We start from the raw sequence: 15,930 nt of genomic DNA, 5'->3' as shown, positions 1-15,930 counted from the left end.
CAGAAGTCTGATTGCTTGGGGGAAAAAGCTGTCATGAAGTCGGCTGGTGCGGGCCCTGATGCTGCGATACCGCCTGCCTGATGGTAGCAGTGAGAGCAGCCCATGGCTCGGGTGACTGGAGCCTCTGATGATCCTCTGAGCTTTTTTCACACACTGCCTGGTATATATGTCCTGGAGGGAGGGAAGCTCACCTCCGATGATGTGTCTAGCAGTTCGCACCACCCTTTGCAGGGCTTTGCGGTTGTGGGCGGTGCTATTGCCGTACCAGGCAGAGATGCAGCCAGTCAGGATGCTCTCTACAGTGCTGGTGTAGAACCATGTGAGGATGTGGTGGTTCATTCCAAACTTCCTCAGCCGTCTCAGGAAGAAGAGGCGCTGATGAGCCTTCTTCACAATGGCCTCAGTGTGGACAGACCATGCGAGTTCCTCAGTGATGTGGACACCGAGGAACTTGAAGCTGCTGACTCTCTCCACCGGTGCTCCATTGATGGTGATGGGGCTGTGTTCTCTTTCTCTTCTCCTGAAGTCCACCACAAAATCCTTTGTCTTGCTGACATTGAGGGAGAGGTTGTGCTCCTGACACCAGCGTGTCAGAGTGTGCACCTCCTCTCTGTAGGCTGTTTCATCATTGTCAGTGATCAGACCTACCACCGTCGTGTCATCAGCAAACTTAATGATGGCACTGGAGCTATGTGTTGCCACACAGTCATGTGTGTACAGGGAATACAGGAGTGGGCTGAGAACACAGGCCTGTGGGGCTCCAGTATTGAGGGTCAGTGATGAGGAGATGTTACTGCCCATTCTAACCACCTGGCGTCTGCTTGACAGGAAGTCCAGGATCCAGTGGCACAACGAGCTGTTTAAGCCCAGACAGCCCAAACAGCTCTAAACAGCTGTTTAGAGCTGTTTAAAGTTCATCACTAAAAAGGTTTGCTTGCAGACTTGGCACTAAATAGCACACACAGCATCATGAATGGACACGGAGTGGCTGCATCACGCTTTTCTTTGAGCATTATATTGCACTATTGAGCACTAAGAGTTTTTTTTTTTTTTTTTGAAGAGGAGAAAGCGCGCGCACTCGCATGCATGGATGCCAGATTGCATAAATTAAGTATGACATGAGGGGAAATATTTCCTATTTGTGCATGTATAAATCTCTGATTGGGGTTTTGCATCTATTATCTGGCAACCCTGAGCATATTAAAAGCTTATGGAACGCGATAGGTCCCAAATCCACATAAATGAAAGATCTAATAAAAAACGTTCATGATAAATCGACCCGCGGGCAGTAGTTTGCCCTGGTCTGTAATTGAGTGTGCTCTAAGGTTCGTTTGAGGGTGCTCAGCACCCTCAAGCACCCTCGTAGAACCGGGCCTGGAAGGTTATCACAACAAGCCTCAGCAGAGACTAGAGGGGTTAGAGCTTGTGGTAAGATGCTCAAGCACTGATAATGGTGTTGACTGAGATTGTAAAAAATACAAATAAAAATAACACTCCAGCTGTTATTTTTTAATAACTTTTTAATAATATATTATTAATTTGATATCAAATTTGTTATAATACACTGTATATACAATTAAAATGCTCTGGTGTTTACAGTGTACATACACACAGTACATTACATTCACATGCAGAGATACATCCTATGACTAAATGTAGTTTATGTTTAACTGTATTTCTTGACTGGTCGGTAGAAGCTTCATCTGGTCTCTAGGAGAAGGAAGGTAGGTGGCCCATACATTACATTGCTTCATTGAAGATGCAGATGGATAAGCAGTCTGCTGTCAAATGTATGAATGTATGCTAATGTCAGCTTTTTGTCATATGTCAACTGTGCTGATGTTTTTGATAAATGAGACTTATGTTTTCTGTGGCCAAATTTTGATTCCTGACATTTTCCCACACATGTATAAAATCTAAATATGTGGTATACAGAACTGTCTGGGAATAAGAGAGAAAACATGGATTTAAAAGGATATTTTTCCATTTTGTCTTCATCTATGTATTTGTGTTCATTTAATCAAAGACTCCATTAAGAACAAGTGTTTTCACACAATTTTTTGTATCCCTTTGTTGACATTTGCATTTTAGTAATAAACAGCTAAACTAAGTGAGACTCTTAGTGAAAACAGTGTATGAATTGTATATTTGATTACTATAGTGCTTCTTTTTCCATTTTTTGTAAGCCGCCACCATGAGTACGGATGCAGAGATGGCCATTTATGGCAAGGCTGCCATTTACCTCTGCAAACCTGAGAAGGAGAGAATTGAGGCTCAGAGCAATCCCTTTGATGCTAAGACTGCCTGCTTTGTGGTTGATCCCAAACAGTTGTATGTCAAAGGAACAATCAAGAGCAAAGGTGGTGGCAAAGTCACCGTTATTGTGCTTGACACTAAGGAGGTGAATTTTCCACAATTCATAAAAAAATGGAATTCTCATCTCAAACCAATCATTTACATAGTCTTGATAAATCAATATATGCTGGGTGACATTTATAGGAGTGAGTTGCTAAGGAGGATGATGTCCACCCAATTAATCCTCCCAAGTTTGACAACATTGAGGACATGGCCATAATGACCCATCTCAATGAACCCTTTGTGCTCTATAACCTCAAAGAGCGTTATGCAGCATGGATGATCTATGTGAGTTAAGAAGTTACGTAAAACAGCATTCAAGTTCATTTTTACTATGATGCTGTAATCTGACAACTTCTCTGCTCATTTCATACTCTGGACCGTTCTGTGCTACTGTGAACCCCTACAAGTGGCTCCCAGTGTATGATGCAGAAGTGGTGTCTGCCTACAGAGGCAAAAAGCATATGGAAGCCCCACCCCACATCTTCTCTGTCTCTGACAATGCCTATCAATTCATGCTTACTGGTAAGAACTAGATTATAAAAAGGTGATTCTGATATGTGGAATACTGCTCTTTAGTTTTCATCAAACAATTACTTTTTCATCAAAAAGTTATTGCCTTTGAATTTACAGTCAGAGAGAACCAGTCTGTCCTTATTACATATATATCTACTTCTATGAGATGTAAAGAACTGTAAAAAAAATTTCTCATGGAACTTGTACATGTCTGATCATCTTCTGTCTTATCATCTCTCATATACCAGTGGAGAATCTGGTGCTGGAAAGACTGTGAACACCAAACATTTCATCCAGTACTTTGTCACAGTTGCAGTGGTGGGTGAGAAGAAGAAAGAGCAAGCTTCTGGCAAAATGCAGGTATGATATATAAAACTATGTTCATATCTTTATGTGAAATATATTATTTTAAATGATACAGTGTCTCAAAAAATATGATTACTATATTGAGCATTGTCAGCTGAATTTGCAATATGCCAATCACTGACTACAAACATGAGACAGAAAATAAATGTAAATCCTTGGCACGAAACAGGTATCTCTTGAGGACCAGATCATTGCAGCCAACCCTCTGCTTGAGGCGTATGGTAATGCCAAGACTGTGAGAAATGACAACTCTTCTTGTTTTGTAAGTTCACTAGTTTTTATTTACATGCAGTACAATTGGTAGGTTCTATTACATTTTTCTATACACTGTTGCCTGAGAAGTTTGTTGATATTTTATATAGCCTTGTGTCTTTGCACAATAGCAACTCAGATGTTATTTTGTTTTAAACAGGGTAAATTCATCAGAATTCACTTTGGCACCACTGGAAAACTGGCTAGTGCTGATACTGAGGCATGTACGTGGATATGCTTTTAATTTATCAATCTGTATATTTTTATTTGTCTATCAATCTTCAGAACATGACTTCATTACATTCTCTCATCAGATCGTCTTTTGAAGTCTAGAGTGACATTCCAGCTTCCAGATGAGAGAGGCTACCACATCTTCTACCAGATGATGACCAACCATTAGCCTGAGCTGATTGGTAGCTGCACAAATGTTTTTCAGTTTCATTTTGAAATGTCAGTGTATATTGTAAAAGGCTTGGTGATGAGCACTCTGCTTATTTTACAGAAATGAAATTCATCACAACCAACCCTTATGACTTCCCCATGTGCAGTCAAGGTCAGATCACAGTGGCAAGCTTTGATGATAAAGATGAGCTGGTTGTAACTGATGTAAGTTTTAAGAACAACTGAAATATACAGTATGTCTCTTAATTGTTACTGCATATACTGAAAATAATATATATATTTTTAGGCTGCTATTGACATACTGGACGTTAGTGCTGAGTAGAAGATGGTTATCTACAAGTTTACTGGAGCTGTGCTGCATCTTGGCAACATGAATTTCAAGCAGAAGCAGCGTGAGGAGCAGGCTGAGCCTGATGGCACAGAGGGTGAGACTAAATAGTTCTTATTTGTTAACAAAAATGCTTTGAGGGATCTTTATTTGCATTAAGATGTTTTTTGTTTTGTTTTTTGAAGCAAGAAACATGATCAATTTTCTGTATAAAAATTAAATTGCAGAGGCTGACAAAGTCGCCTACCTTCTGGGCTTGAACTCTGCTGATATTCTGAAGGCTTTCTGCTACCCCAGAGTGAAGGTCGGAAATGAGTATGACCAAAGGTCAAACCGTGCCACAGGTATGTAGTAGTTTCAAGTGTCAAGCAACAAGAGTTGCCAGCTAAGACAACTTACAGAACAAGCTTGGCAAGTGTGCAGCTTTCCAGAAACCAAAGTCTGCCAAAGGCAAAGCTGAGACCCACTTCTCTCTGGTTAACTATGCTGGAACTGTGGATTACAACATCGCTTGCTGGTTGGACAAGAACAAGGATCCAATTAATGAGACTGTTGTGCAGCTGTACTAGAGGTCTTCTGTCAAAATACTGGCTACTCTCTACCCGCCTGTTGAGGGTAAGTGTATTTATTACAAGTGCATATTTAAAATATAGTTCTGTCAGGATCACTTTTTATCGAAAAATATCTTTATTATAATTTTAATTAATTGGAAGCAATCTGTTGTTGTTGGCATGGTTCTGTTTTGGGCAAACCCTGCTCATCAATGCAGCAATGCTTAAAGAGAAAGGGGAGAGCAGCAATTCACTGCACAATTACATTACAACTTGGTACAAATATTTCACAAAAGTGCTTTCAGAAAAGATGTGGATCTGGGGATGTAGGGGGTGTTAAATCAACCTGGGGCAATGCAATAAAAAGGCAGCTGAAGAATGAAGAACTTAAAAAGAATCGCTCTGATATTTGTTACCATCATAATTCAACTGACCGCAAAGACTGACTGAAGTGACCTGCCTGAACTAATGCAATGCTTAATAATTATTGAATTAAACAATCTGGGTCATTATTTCAATGTTTGTGCAGGAACTGTCGGTGGCAAAAAGGGAGGCAAAAAGAAGAGTGGTTCCATGCAGACTGTGTCCTCCCAGTTCAGGGTACGTATAGAGGATTTTAAACTTGATATGACAACAATATTGCTGTGTTTGAAAGAAAATGAGAAAACTTCTTTATATTTTCCACAGGAGAACATGGGCAAGCTCATGACCAACTTGAGGAGCACTCATCCTCATTTTGTGCTTTGTCTGATTCCCAATGAATCTAAGACTCCAGGTAGAGTAATAAAGGGCTTAGTGATATTCTGACATCAGCACAATATATGATAATGGTCATGTGAAATGTTCATGAATTGAGCTCAACATGTAAGCTGTTCTTTATAGGTCTCATGGAGAACTTCCTGGTTATCCACCAGCTGAGATGTAACGGTGTACTTGAAGGTATCAGAATTTGCAGAAATGGCTTCCCCAGCAGAATCCTCTATGGTGACTTCAAACAGAGGTATATAGGCCTGCATGTAAATACTACTTCCTGTTGGAGGGTTATCTCAATAAATCTTCCACAGATACAAGGTGCTGAATGCCAGTGTTATCCCTGAGAGATAGTTTATGGACAACAAGAAGGACTCCTGGGATCCATTGATGTTAATCATGACAAGTATAGATTTGAACTAAACTGAAAGAGATAATTGGGAGACTGAAAAATGAGGTAGAAATTAATGCTGAACTCACAGTCAAAAGAGGAAACTGGAGGATGAGTGCTCTGAGCTGAAGAAAGATATTGATGACCTGGAGCTCACCTTGGCTAAAGTTGAAAAGGAGAAACATGCTACTGAAAATAAGGTTTGTGACAGAGTTGATTTAATATTTTATTACATTTCAATTGCACCTACATTTTGTTCAAGAATATTAATTATAACAAAAGGAAGTAATTTAGTATCAAACATCACACAGATCATGAACCTGACTGAGGAAAAGACAGCATAGGACGAGAGCACTGGCAATCTTACAAAGGAGAAGAAAGCCCTCCAAGAGGCACATCAGTAGACTCTGGATGATCTCCAGGCAGAGGAGGACAAAGTCAACACCCTGACCAAAGCCAAGATGAAGCTTGAGCAGCAAGTTGATGACGTGAGTTACTATTTCAACATGTCCTTAATTAATTAAATTCACAATTTTGCTTTGAACATGTATTTATTATTTTCCCATAGCTTGAGGGTTCCCTTGAACAAGAGAAGAAGCTCTGCATGGATTTTGAAAGAGCCAAGAGAAAGCTTGAAGGAGACCCTAAATTGGCCAGGAGTCCATTATGGACCTGGAGAATGACAAGCAGCAAACTGAGGAAAAACTGAAGTAAAAACATAAAATCATTAGATATTATATTGTTATGTTTGTGTTATATTGTTTTATGTATGTTATTGTTTTACAAACAAGTTATTATTGAACACCCACAGGAAAGACTTTGAAAAAGCCAGCTCTTCAGCAGGATTGAGGATGAAAAATCTCTTGGAGCTCAATTCCAGAAGAAGAGCAAGGAGCTTCAGGTATTTTTTGGACTCTGATGTTACATTATTAATTGTATTTTAGAAAAATCAAGATCAGAAGTTTATTAATTACTTGCCCTTGAAGGTTAGCATTGAGGAGCTGGCGGAAGAGATCGAGGCTGAGTGTGCAGCTTGTGCAAAGTTGGAGAAGCAGACATCTGATCTCTCCAGGGAACTTGAGGAGATTAGTGAGAGGCTTGAAGAGGCTGGAGGAGCAACTACTGCTCATATTGAGATGAATAAGAAGCGTGAGGCTGAATTCCAGAAGCTGCATCGTGATCTTAAAGAGGTCACCCTCCAGCATGAAGCCACTGATGTTGCCCTCCGCAAGAAGCAGTCCGACAGTGTGGCTGAGCTGGCAGAGCAAATGAACAACCGCCAGCATGTCAAACAGAAACTTGAGAAGGAGAAGAGTGAATACAAAATGAATTTCCTAAATGTAAGTTCAGGAGGAGCGAGCCCATCTAATCTTTCAATTTGTCTTTCGCTTGATTGTTTGAATCCCATTATAACGCACAGGTGTTTCCTCTTAGCGGTGCTTCAGCGGTCTCTCTCGCTCACTCTCTCTTGCTCTCTCTCTCTGAATTTCTGGGGTACAGAGTATCTCCTCACAAAACTATTGCAATGCAGATACATCAATCATGCAAGACGTATATTGTACAGCAGGTGGTGGTCATACAGTACTCCTAAGGAGTGAATGGCCACAAGTGAATAATGATTGCAAGTCCATTTTCTCCTGCATTTCCGTTTGCAGTGCAGCGCTAAAGCTCTTTTATTTCTCAGATTATTTTATGCTGTTGTTCACATTGTTTTTAAAGCTGTTCACAGGAAGACCATTTGTCCTGCATTTCTGTATGCTGCACTCTTTATTCTTAGATAATTGTATGCTGTTGGTCACATTATTGTTTCTAAATGTCACTAATATTTATTTTCTCTTCTCTCTAGACTTATGTCTCCGAAACATCGACCGCATGCTTTCCCCTCAAATAAGCATTAGCAGAAGTTTTCCCTCTTCCAGCGCAAGTGCAGCCCACTCTCCAGTGGCCATGGATCTAACTTTTCACAGATTATTTCTTATTTACAGGGTTGTGAAATGTCTTCCTAGTATAAGTTTCACCTAAATATGACTATTTTGTCTTTTCTACAGCAACGCCTGAAATTGTGCCTTCCGCAGGGGTTTCACCAATATTACATCCAGCAGGACTCTGCGAAAGCCCATTTAAATTCCTGTCACTGGATTGTATGCAGGTTTACCTTTCGCTTTCTCTATCTAGGTGTCTTTCCAAGACTTCACCAATACATACCGAGGAGCCAAAAATGGCAAACATTTTAGTTGTTAAGGAAGCCATATGTGCCTCTGCCATTGGCTCAAAACATCCCTAAGCAGCACAAATGTGCTGTCCACGTGCCACAACTGTGGTGTCTTTTAGGCCGTGCGTCTAAACCTCCGCCATGCGACAAACTCCCATGACACCACAAAGCAGCGCAAATGTGTTGTCCATGTGCCGCAACCGCGGAACCTTTCAGCCTGTCCCACTAAATCTCCCACAACACTGCAACCATGTTTCCTCTTATAAAAGTCTAGGGGCATAGCTCATAAATATATACCCATCGCAAACCCCAATTCGGCAAGGTTCTTTACTCTGCACCACCCGCCATTCGAATGCAGTGTGGGCTCTCGCGTTCGGACGTAGTGTGAGCCTATGCAATTTGGCCACAGGTTCTCCTGTTTGAATCGCAGTGTGGGCCCTCCCGTTCAAACGCTATGCAGGCTTTCCCGTCGAATTGCAGTGTGGACTCTCCCATTCAAATGCAGTGTGAGCCTCAGCGCATTGGTTGCAGGCTCTCCCGTTCAAATCGCAGTGTGGGCCCTCCCGTTTGATCGCAATGCAGGCTCTCCCATTTGAAATCACAGGGTGGGCTCTCCCGTTCGAGTGCAGTGGTGGTGCAGCAATCTTAAGAGCCTTTAGCATTTCCCGTTAGCCTTTGCATTGGCATTTCTTTTGCTTATGGTTAAAATGAGCCCAACACATAATAAATAGAGCCTGATATGACCTCCAAAATAACCTTGTGCTTTCCTTACAGGCATGTGTAAACGTAATAAAGCCATGTGTGCCCCAGTTGACTCTGGCGCAGCAGCGCCCCACTTGATACCGCCGCAGCAGTGCCCCATTTGATACTGTGCTGCAGTTCCCGACCATGCTTGATACTGCTGCAGCAGCTCCTGCCTATGCTCGATACTGCCACAGCAGTACTCATTTTGCTTCTGATACTGCCGCAGTAGTGCCCCGACATGACAAACGTAATAAAGTTATGTTTTCATAACTCACCTTTTTCTTCCCTTACAGGTATGTATAAAGTTACATATTCCTAACTAAACATTTGCTTCCCCTACAGGTGCGTGCAAACAAAATTGTCATGTTTTCCTAACAAACCTTTTGGTTCCATTGCAGGTGTGTATAAATGTAATGGTTACATTTCCAGCATCCCTCTACCTCCCCAACTCCACCCTTACCATAGGCATCATGCCCCACGTAATCATCTGCTATTAATGTGGGGTGGGTGGGGGGGGGGGGTGGGGAGTAAATTTAAAGCTCGAGTTGAAGCTGCTTCCTTGAGCCCCTCCACCGTGGGCAGCAAGCCAAATAAGTTAAACCTTAACTGATTAAAGATTATATGGGCAAATGAACTTGCAAAATGGAGATTGATGATCTCTCCAGCAACATGGAGGCTTTTAGTGTAATCTTTTTAATTATTGATTACTCTGAATCGTCCTAACTTTCATTATCCTTTCATTCGGGTCCTGATTGTCGCTCGGAATCATATGCCGGCCGATTAATTGCATAGATCTAACGAACACAAAATCGCCAGTCCTGTTCATAGTCCAATGAGTTTGTGACACCTGGACTGCATCAGAATGGCCATGCAATGACTGAACATTTATGAGTTTAGTGTCATTATGAGAAAAATTTTGTACCATTAAAATGTCAAATGCAAATTTAGATTCAGAGATCAAATTAGACTGAGCATCTTTGGTGAGATCTGAATTACTGCTGATATCTTAGTGCAGTTTGAAGTGTGTAGCACCTTAAGCTGTTCTTGCAGTTGAACCTGCACAGTCTGCTGTTGTGAGCACTATAGGCCCCAGTTCTGCTGGGGAACTTTCTGAATTCATGCTATCTTAATCACCCTTCCACTCATTAGCTCAAATGAGCTGATGCCCATAGCTTTATTTTTTTATTGCTCTCAACACAGCTCTGTGATCAAAGAATCAGTTCACCTCTTTTGGTGATGTGTTACATTTATGCATTTGGCTGATGATTTTATCCAAAGCAACTTAAAGTGCCCTTATTACAGGGACAATTGCCCTGGAGCAACCTGGAGTTAAGTGCCTTGCTTTGCTCAAGGACACAATGGTGGTGGCGGCTGTGGGGATTGAACCAACAACCTTCCACTTACCAGTTCAGTGCTTTAATCCACTACACCACCACTTAGCATTTTTTTAAGGGTGCTATTCACATGTTTGATCATCTATGATCTCTGTGGTCTGTCAAGGTTGTGACATTTATGCCTGATGTTTTGCATTTTACACACACATTTTTCATTGTCTACACAGTAAAATGGTTCCCCTGATCAGATTTAATTTTAATTGGTGCTTCTCAGTGAGAGATGATTTGGTTCGTTATCACGTGCCACTGTCTTTACAGCACTGATGCACATCAAAAAACTACCGTATACCCTCCATCTTGGCACTGATAAGTGAACCAATGAAATTCAATCGCAAGAATTTTTCAGGGCCTGTAAGGTTGTTCGGTTGGCAGTGTCATTACAAATATCTCCGGAGGTTTTTTGGAATTAGATATTTGTCATCTCGCTGCTCTTTTGTGAATACATGCCTTTGATTTGGCCCTGTATCAGATGCACGAGCATGTGCATTGTGTGCACAGCAACAGGTCAGGCTGAAAGCCTTTGATGGACATGTTGTTCACACCCAATGAACTGCAGGCACATACTTACATGGGTCAAATTTCTGCTCAAGCTGCAGAGCTTTTGCGATTACAATATGAAATTGAATGCAATTTTCTCATTTTCTTGAGTTAAGATGTCACTAAGTGTATTTTCATGCAAATCTATTTGAATATGAAAAGGGGGCTGGGCAGAGAAAGAGGTGATGCAAGGCGCAAAGTGTGTTCTTGAATTTTAAAGGCCTAATGAAGTTCTTCAGTCTTTTTAAAGTTACTGAAAGATAATGCTAATTGTGTAAAACCACTGAGAGTTTGGTAATTGTGTAAAATTACTGGTAGTCACATGGAATTTTGTACTCAGTATAGTTTATAACTGCAGCTATATGGTAAATAGCATAGTGTGCCATATCAAGAGACAAACATATCCGACATAGTAACACATTCAGCTTGAAACTGATGAACAATTTCAAGAGAAACGTGATTACAGTTATTTCAAATTTACACAAGACGAAAAGTCTAGAATGCTCGAAGAATGACCCTGACTCCGTTATTAATTTTTTCTGACTCCAATTTTATATTAATTTGACTCCAATTTAAGTTGAACCTCTAATTTAGATTTAAGCTCTAATTGATTTCTGATCATTCTTTTAGTGCAATCTTTTTAAGTTATTGATTACTCTGAATCATCCTAACTTTCATTATTCTTTCATTCGGGTCCCGATTGTCGCTCAGAGTCATATGCCGACCAATTAATTGCATAGATATCATGAACACAAAATCGCCAGTCCCGTTCATAGTCAGCAGTTGCAGGGTTTACTAATATCATCTGGTTCAGTCGCCTACTGCTTGCTCATAACCAGATAATATTTAGTCACGTTTCATACAACTTGCTAAGACGGTGATAAGCAGTGACTGGTAGTCTTACGTGGTTTCCTCCTATTCATAAGCTCCAGTAGTGATCATTATCCTGGACATAAGTTTGCGGTAACAAAAGGCATCCCTCGAATGTACCGGTGATAAATGATTTAGGAGAAATACAGAATAAATCAAAAAGTAACAATTTATTTGCCAGGTAGGAATTAAAACATAAGTTACAAAATCAATCAAAGCCAATTTCACACATGATCAGAATAAACAAACATTCCTAAAAATAAAAGACAAGTCAAAGAAACATACCTGGCAATGGAAAACTACACAAATCAATTGCCAACCATCCTTAAATATCCAGACAGAAAACACTGTGTACCAAATGAATTTATCACACTGTGGTGATATTCAGGTGAAGATTTCTACTTTGTAAAACAATGCAAAGGCGATTTGCAATTTATCACACGTGGTGATATTCAGGTGTAGATTTCAGCTTTTGTGAGAGAGTTGTATGACTTTGGTTCTCGCAGAGTTCTTTGACTTTTACTGGAAATGGTGCCTTTTGGGCGTAGACATCCTTGTGCCAGCCTTACAAAACTGACGCAATTCAGGGCACAGAGGAGCTTGACGAGTCCAAGTATGAACATCAGAAGAGTTGATAAACGTGTTAATATTTGAAAATGTTTGCATCATAAGATTAATGTTGACAAATTCAGAACAGGAAGAAGCTGGCTCAGCATCTGCAAGAGGCAGAGGAACACACTGAGGCAGTGAACTCCAAATGTGCCTCTCTGGAAAAGACCAAATAGAGACTCCAGATTGAAGTGGAGGACCTCATGATTGATTTAGAGAGAGTCAATGCTTTGGCTTCCAACCTTAAAAAGAAACAGAGGAAATCTGACAAGGTAAATTATTTAAGTCTTTCTGTGATATGACTTTGATTTGAGTCTCTTTAAAAAATAGTTTAACCTGACCCTGAAATATCTCTACCCAGGGTCCTGGAAGAATGGAAGCAGAAGTATGAGGAAGATCAGGCAGAGCTGGAAGGTGCCCAGAAAAAGGCTCGCACACTCAGCACTGAGCTGTTCAAGATGAAGAACTCCTATGAGGAGAGTCTGGATCAGCTGGAGACACTTAGAGAAAATAAGAATCTGCAGCGTAAGACCACAACTGTTCAATTAATTATTAACTTTAACACTCTTACAGTGTTAAATCAATATTGGGAATTCAATGTATGTACTATTTATAATCTGCTGATACTATTTTCTTCTGTAGAGGAGATCTTGTATCTGACAGAGCAGTTAGGTGAGACTGGTAAAAGCATTCATGAGCTGGAAAAGGTCAAGAAGGCAGTGGAGACTGAGAAGTCTGAGATTCAGACCACCCTGGAGGAGGCTGAATTGAGTTTCTGAAGAGAATAGTATTGGAGATGAATATGTATTATTTAGTTATATTCTTGCTAAAAACTATGGCACTATCCTGTCCTGTTAATGAATGTTTTCATTTTGAAATTCAAAACTTATTTTTCACATTTCATAGCGCACCCTGGGGCATAAGAAATCCAAGATTCTTCGTGTCCAGCTTGAGCTAAACCAGGTCAAAGGTGAGATCGACAGGAAGCTTGCAGAGAAGGTTGAGGAGATGGAGCAGATCAAGCGGAACAGCCAGAGAGTCATTGAGTCCATGCAGAGCACTCTGGACTCTGAGGTCAGGAGCAGGAATGATGCCCTGAGAATCAAGAAGGAGGAGGAAGATCTTAATGAGATGGAGATTCAGCTGAGCCATGCCAATCGCCAGGCTGCTGAATCTCAGAAACAGCTAAGAAATGTTCAGGGACAACTCAGGGTATGTGACCTCTCTCTGGTTCCCTATCTGTCACTCACTCGATGTTGTGTCGATGTAGTGACACTAGGGGTCACTCTTGGGAGCCCCAAACACCTCTGCTTTTTGAAAAAAGGCCAATAGGAATTGGCGAGTGGAATTTGCATGCCACTCCCCCGGACATACGGGTATAAAAGGAGCTGGTATGCAACCACTCATTCAGATTTTCTCTTCGGAGCCAATCGGTTCTATTCATTGAGCTGAATTCATCCAGCGAGTTCATTCACCTCATCTGCTGGATTTACGGCGCATTTCAGCGGCTTCTCCCCCTCTGCACCCATGGAGTGCAGAGAACGCCCCTGGGCGCCTTGGCAGAACAACAACAACAAAAAAAAGAGCATATGCTAAAAGAGTATATTTTCAATTCTAAAAGAGCGGCACACACGGAACGTCTTTTTTAAAGATGACTTTCCGCTTGTGTGTTATTCCTGGTTGCGGTCGTTATCTAACAGCTTCTGACGGCCACAATCGCTGTCTTATGTGTCTGGGCGCTGCCCACGCTTAAACTTCGTTCGTGGATGGGTCTTGTCCTCATTGCGAGAACATGACCATGGCAACATTGCTTTCGCGGCTTGCCTTCGTAAGAAAGCAAGCCACCCCAGCGGCTCCCCGCCTCGGTCCTTCTACCTACGGATATGAGGTCACGTCGGTTAGCACTGGGGGTGATTTGGGGACTCCAATGGGACCACCTCCACCGGGTAACCCCCCACAGACCTCCCATTCCTCAGCACACTCGCTTGCCCTGGTCAGGCTCTCGGATGAGACTGCCGGCTCGTCTCAGGGCGAGTTCAACCTCTTATTTGGGGCCCGGGAAGATGATGAGCTATCGAGCACAGCATCGGAGAGCGGGCTCATCCACTCTGTCGCGGAGGCTTCGGCTGGGCTTCGCTAATTAGGCCCTGTACTGAAGTAGGTGCTCCACATGTGGTGGTTCCCCGTAGGTGACTCCATGTGATATCTTCGTTTCCCTGCCGGTAAACTGCATCTTCCTTGGGCAGAGGCCCCTCTGCCCCCGGTCACCATGTTTGTAGAAACTCCTCCCCCCTCGGGTAGGATCTACCATGGGACTTCTCCACATGACATACTTCCGACAAGACTTGGTAAGACCATGTGACATATTTCCACTCAAAATACCCCCCCCCCCCTTTTTTTTCTCTGAGTGGGGTGTGGTCTCCGCAGTGTCTTCCCCTTAGGAGTGACACCCCACTGACGTAGACATTTTTGGCCCCCAGTCGGTTAACAAATTCCACTCTTTTTGGGGACAAAAAAGAGGAAAAGAGGCCACGGCTGGGCTAGCCTTTCTCTATTTTTTGGGCAGTCAACTTGTTCCCGAAGGACCGTTCGATGCTCATAAGAGTGTTGGGGGAGGTTACATGACGGCCTGGTGTGCTGGCTACGAGGCACACAGCGAGTGCTGGCTACAAGGCACACCACCAGTTCACATAACACAGTTCAGCTAGTTGTGGCGTTTTGTATAGGGACCCCTAGTGTCACTACATCAACACACCATCGAGTGAGTGACAGATAGGGAATGTCCTGGTTACTTTCGTAACCTCTGTTCCCTGATGGAGGGAACAAGACATTGTGTCCCTCTTGCCACAACACTGAACTACATGCTGAAATGGCCGGGACCATGTCTCGGCTCCTCAGCACAAAACCTGAACAAGAAGAACATTACCAGACTCAAGGATCTGGTTGATAAACTGCAGCTGAAAGTCAAGGCCTACAAGAGGCAGGCTGAGGAGGCAGTATGTAAAATCAGTTTGAACATTTTCATTCTGTAATTTGCTCGCTTTCTTCATAATGTAATGTTAGCATAGCATAGTTCATAAACATGCTAAAAAAAATTTTTTAGGAGGAGCAAGCCAACGCTCACCTATCCAAGTTGAGGAAGATGCAGTATGAGCTGGAAGAGTCTGAGGAGCGTACAGATATAGGTCTCAGGTCAACAAACAGTCTGTACTCAGTAGATTCTTTCTTACATTTACTAAGTTCAGTTTATTCTACATTTTTCTATGCAAATAAAAGGGGCAATATATACAGTAGTACAGTTGTATTAAACTTATGCTTTATGACTGTTTACATGATTTATGTCTAATTTGCTTCTTTTTTCTTTCTTAGGCCAAAGAAGAGTGAAACCCTAAAAACCACCTACTGAAGTCATATAATATGATTGTTCTGTAGAATTACCCTTCAAATTCCATTTGAAATAAATATGTACATACTGTATCAGCATATGAATTTGTTTTAGAGTGATTTTATTCTCAAAGGAAATGTTTTAAAATCTGTATAAACACTTACATTAATGACAGATATCACTGAACTACTGTATTTGTGTGCAGTATGGTTTCAAGTTAATGGCTTCCCTGGGAAAGTTAGTGAACAAGCCTGTTCATGAAGTCTTC

General features: G+C 41.7%; 1 pseudogene; it reads left to right on the top strand.

The window, feature by feature from the left end:
* Positions 1–2,194: 2,194 nt before the first annotated feature.
* LOC127417996 (myosin-4-like) lies at positions 2,195–15,683 on the top strand (annotated as a pseudogene).
* The last annotated feature ends 247 nt before the right edge of the window (positions 15,684–15,930 follow it).

Source organism: Myxocyprinus asiaticus, chromosome 3 (genome assembly GCF_019703515.2).
Source record: "Myxocyprinus asiaticus isolate MX2 ecotype Aquarium Trade chromosome 3, UBuf_Myxa_2, whole genome shotgun sequence".
In the NCBI taxonomy this organism is placed as follows: Eukaryota; Metazoa; Chordata; class Actinopteri; order Cypriniformes; family Catostomidae; genus Myxocyprinus; species Myxocyprinus asiaticus.
Note: the sequence above shows the minus strand (reverse complement) of the source record. Positions and strands in the feature narration are given on the sequence as shown.